Genomic DNA, 5,611 nt, shown 5'->3' on the forward strand with positions numbered 1-5,611 from the left:
CAGGAAGCTATTAGAGGCAGGTCTTTGCCTCAGTTCTGCATTCTGAGAAGCCTTTTCCTCTTCTTTATTAAACAAAGGAAATAAGTTCTAGTTAGAGAGAGCAGAAACATAAGCTCTTATCTACTTTTGTTCATTTATATGACCCTTACGTTGCTCTGAGACTGTGCTATGAAAATTGGTAAGAAAATAATTAATTATTGAAAACGCATTATAAATCTATTATTCAAGCTGATGTGATTCAGTGGGATTACTTGTGTAAGCAATAGATTGAAAGTCTGGATTTTTTTTCTGCAGGATTTTTTTCTTGTTGAGAAAGATACTTTTTAGTGCCTTGTGTACATCTAAATGACACTGATTTTTTTGTCTCATGTCTCATCATTAATTTTTTTATGAAATGATGAAAGTAATTTTTAATTTACTTTAAATTGTATGAATGAATGAGTGTTACTAAACTACCTCAGTCATCTGAATATGCGGCAGAGGGACCACCTGTTTCAATCTTTTGCTTGTGTTCAGTCAGACATGGGACATGGGAAAGAATGAAATAAGCAACCAATCAAAACCACAAAATGGCCATATTAAAAGTGTAGTACTATATTATGTATTGATCACACTACATGGTAGTCATGTCTTGCAAGATGTTGAGAATTGTTGTAACAAGGTACTTAAAATGATAATGTTGGAATCTTAAGAAAAAAATTTGCTGAGGTTAGACTATGGTGCAAATGTTATCACTTCTTATTAAGGGCTGCAATGTTATATTAGTAAATTTGCTGTTATAGCTGACTAAAAGAACAAATATTTCTCACAGCTCCAGTTAACTTCATTGTAATGTTTTTCCCCAGCCTAAATGTATGTCTTTCATCACAAAGAAAAAAAAGAATTCTGTGTACTTCTGTGCTGCAGTGCTGAATGCTGCAATGCCAAACTTATGAAGTGAAAGCCTGGAGTGAAATCCCGGTCCCCAAGTCAAGCAACCAACCATCTCATGTATTGCTCTGGGAAAGGCAGAAACTAGGCCTTCATATCAGGACTGAGAGCATGGAAGGTGCAGCTGGGAGGACATTTCAAGTGAAATGCTGCAGTGAAATCTCAGTTCACGTTCTGGGGTCAGGGCTGCAGCAAAACCATCTCTCTCCATCTGGGCTCCTCGACTTGAAATTCTCCACTGAAAACAGACAACCCACTTCTGTTGTGTCAAAGTTTTAAAGTAAATGTGTGTGTGAGTCTCTGTGTGTGTGTATGTGTGAGAGTGAATTTTGAGATGAGAGGAGTAAAAGGAGGTGGGTGACTCAGCTCAGCTCCCTATCTCTCTCCTTCTAACCAACAGCACAGTGGGCAGAATATACTTTCCCAGAGAAGGCACAGGGTCAAATCAGTACTAAGTTGGAAGGGGATTAAGTATGTCCCTATAGTAACCCTTACATTTCAACAAAAGGCCACTCCAGAAGACTATAGGCTGGAGGAAAATAAAGAGAAAAAGAAAAATTAAAGAAACAGAGAAAGAAAGATAAAACATAAATGTCTGTCTGAATCGTCTCCTTTACCAAACACCTATTCTGGATACTCTCACCATGAAGTACTGTGTAGCTGTGGGGCTTGGTCCTCTCCTAAGAACTCCTCAGGTGCTTTAGTGACTTTAATGCAAGCAATCGTAGTAGAAACTGGGTCAGAAACTCAGATCAATATATATAGTTTAAATAAGAAATTGTGGTCAGGACCTTGGCCTGGCCTACTCACTAAATACACCTCTTTCTTTCACATCATCAGGATTTCAAAGTGAGATGACTACACGGGTTTTATGGCAGACTACACACAAGATGGATGCAAAATCTGTCCACCTTTCTGACTCCTATTCCCTTTTCTGACACCTAGTGTTTGAACCTTTTAAGATTAACCCTGTGACCTATTCAGACACTGTTTCCAGCACAAAATTACCTCAAGGTCTGTTGACAATGAGAAGAATGTCAATGGGTTTTACTACCAGCTCCATAATCTCAACAGCTGATATGTGAAGTCCATTAGGGCAAGCTCAGCCTCATATGAAAGCACAATGCAAGCAAGTCCTCCCAGGGCTGTGCACACCCTGGTGAGTGCTGTAATTCATGCTCCCCTACTGCCTTTCTATGGTTCAAGGATCTCAAAACTATTTTTCTTGTAATGTTGAACAGCTGCAGCAAGAGGGTTGGTAGCCCGGTGGTTGAGGGTATGAGCCAAGAAAGAAGAACATGTGGGCTGGCTCTTACACTGCGAAAGATAGGGAATTTTTTATTTTCTCATCATGAGCCAGTCTCCTACTCACTAGATACCAGTAGGCAAACCACTTCTCTAACTTTCTTTTCTTTCTTTTTTTTTTTTTTTTTAGTCATCATCATCTGCTACTGCATCATTTTGCAAAGCTCCGTCTGGTGAACATATCACAGGGAGACTTGGAACATGCTCACATGCCATTACCCATAGCAAAATGAAAAATGAAGAAGAAAATTATCTAGTTTTGGAAACCTTGTTAGGTCTAATTGTGGTTTAGATAGAAATCCAGTACCTATGTGTGAAGACTGGCCTGTGAAATACACTGAGATAGAAAATTCTGTGATGACATCCTGATATTAGCTTAAACCCTTCTACCCTTGGTTAGAACTTGTTTATCTGTACTGGTTTAAAGTCATTGTATACACTGAGAAGCATAGTTTCTGCGGAAGTTGCAACATATGGAGGCATCTGTGTTAACCACCAGCCTGTGTTGAATTCCATAGCCAAAGCTCGAACAAAGGCATCATTTCAGATTAAATAATGACCCTATAATTCTTTTATTTGCTGTTCTATCATGATTTGTAGTGCACATACACAGATGTTTATATGCATATGTATATATGTGCATGCGTGTGTGTGTGTGCATGTGTGTATCCACACACGACATCATGTCTACAGTGTAGGACATCTTTATACCTCCACAGAAATAATGAAGCCAATTTTACAGTAGACAGCACAAACACTGAAATCAGATATCTACAGTAATAATTGCTTTCTTCTCTAGAACCTTTGCAGATGGTCTGAGTTCTGCTCTGCAAGTTCTACAATGTTACATGAAGTAACTAGCTTTTTAACATGTTCTGATGTAGCACAAATATACCCTTACCCAGTGTTACTTACATAGCCATAGCAACAGGGAGATGGGAGATTACTAATTGGGAAAACGAAGAAGTATCCCACTACCTTTTCCTATTTCGAGTAATTTTCCATATTATGAGAAACCCATTTCTATTAAAAATGGCTTCATTTGGCTTGTATGTGGTTAAATATGGACTTTACACCCAGAGGAAAGGTATAAGTAGGAAGCTCATTGTTTTAGGCTTCTAGAATTTGTAGATGGAAACACCAGGTAAAAAATAACAGATAAGTCAAGGACAATATACTTGTATGCTCTTTCCCTTATCTGATCTTCTGGATAATTTACAGGGGATTATGTGAGTTCTGTTTATACAACCTGTGTATGGATTGTAAACTGGGACGCGTATGCTGAATTTTAAAGACCCAGATTAATTGGCACTTCAATGCTGTATGATCTCCCACTTTACCACACTCTCTAAGTAACAGAGTAAAACATCTCAGCTCCCAATCAACCTGACCCAGGAAGAGGTATTTCCTTAAAACTCTCAAAGGCAGGCCTCTTATCCTAAGATACATGTTTCCAAACTTAATTCAATAAGATGAAAAAACCTAGAAAGTAAGGATTATGGCACTGAGTAATGATAAATTAATTTTCTGGATCTTTCTGTGTAGCTTGACTCATAGAATAAAAAACTTCAGATACCAAATCTAAAATGGATGTTGCCTTTTTTTCTTCCTCTCTGAATTGTGTCCTAGATGTTAACTTTTGCATAGCAGATGCTCTCTCAATACATATATTTTAAATATAAAACATCAATCTCCAAAGTATACAATTGAAAACACAATGGCTTCCTTAGATAAATACTCATTTGGAAGTTACATAGCATCCATAAACACTCTTATTTCTTCTGGTGTATTTTTTACTTTTTGGTTTTTTACCACTTTGAAATTTCAGGTCCCCAGATGGCTTCCACCAGTTCTCACCTCTCAGCAGATCCTTTGTAAGAAGCAGGCAATTCATCCTTCATACTTTGGCAATAGGTCATTGTCTCCTTCTACTTTCTCAATTCGTACTTATTTATTTAATATCTTGTTAATGTTCAGGTCCTCTGGTTGCATTTTGATTGTTTTTACGGTGCCTGAGCAATTTTAATAACATGAAGGTAAAGATGCTTGGAAGCTCTATTCTAAGGCAGGAGGAGAACAAGTCCTTCTGCCCCACATCCCAGGGAGTCTTCACCAGGCTCCAGATTTTCAGTCTTTCCTCTGCAAAGACTTTGTTCACAATGATCTTGTTACTGCTGCTAACACCCGCTAAATGTGTCCTTGACCCCCACACTGACCCATGTCCCTTCTTCTGACTGTCCCACCTTCCTCTGTGGATTGTCCTAGGGGTTTCTTGCCTCCAGTTCCCCTTGCACTTTGAGGCTGCAGTTTTTGATCCACAGATGTTTCCAGACAGCCTTACACCCCCACCCTTCCACCCTGACATCACTGAGAGACAAAGTCAAAGAAACCATCAGGAGAAATGAATTAATGTGCTCCAGTGTGGCGCCAAGTTTCCTTTCCTCTTTTTCTTTTCCTAGAGAAACCACCAATATATTTCTTGTGGTGCTTGCTGTCTCAGTGGCATTTTATCTCTTCTAGCCCTTTTGTAATTTATTGGATAAGCTTTTTCAGGGTCAGGATTTCTCTCTTTCTGTCTGTTTTTTTTTCCCCTACTCCTGCCCCACTTCCTACCCCTTTTCCCCCTCCCTCCCTAGTCCCTGCCCACCAGAACAAACCTAAAGACCAAATATTCATCCTGGGGACTTGAAATGGCCACAGTAACTGTTGTAACTTGTCTGTGGTCTAATTACATTAATTTGATAAGATCATCATCGGCAGGATGTCTAATTTATTTGCAAGCGGTAGCCAGGGAGAAGCTTTGACCAAATTAACATGCCGCCGGGACCAGGGGGTGCAGGCTCCATATGGCTCTCTGGATTTTCCTATAAATAACCCTCCTCCAGCCCACTCCCGCGGTTACATCCCCCCCTACCAGTATGCCGCAAAGTTCACCAGCGGCGCCGGACTCAAGAGGCACAGCGCCGGGCTGCAGGAGGCACCAGGACGCTGGGCTGCCTCTCCCGCCTTCGCGCTTTCTCCCCCTCCTCCTCCTCCCGTCCTTCTCCCCTCCCCCTCCTCCTCCTCCTCTTCTTCTTCCTCCTCCTCCTCCTCCTTCTCTTCCTCCTCTTTCTCCTCCTCCTCCTCCGCCTCCTCAGAGCGGTTTGAAAAGGCAGGGGAAACGCGGGTTTCCACATGCACCACCAGAGGTGCAACTGGTTCTTCGCTCGTAGTCATCTGAAACCCGTCCAAATGATGCAGAAACTTTTGTATGCTTAGCTCCTGTCTTTAAGGCCAGGCACCGATTTTTCCGCTGTGTAATCTCTTTTGTCAGAAGCGTGGGAGCTGGAAAAGGGCAGCGGGGGGGCGGGGGGGGGAATGGGGGGGTGGAGGGAGG

Source organism: Corvus kubaryi, unplaced genomic scaffold (genome assembly GCF_017639235.1).
Source record: "Corvus kubaryi isolate FWS band 111438036 unplaced genomic scaffold, C.kubaryi_AGA036_p1.0 133, whole genome shotgun sequence".
NCBI lineage: Eukaryota > Metazoa > Chordata > Aves > Passeriformes > Corvidae > Corvus > Corvus kubaryi.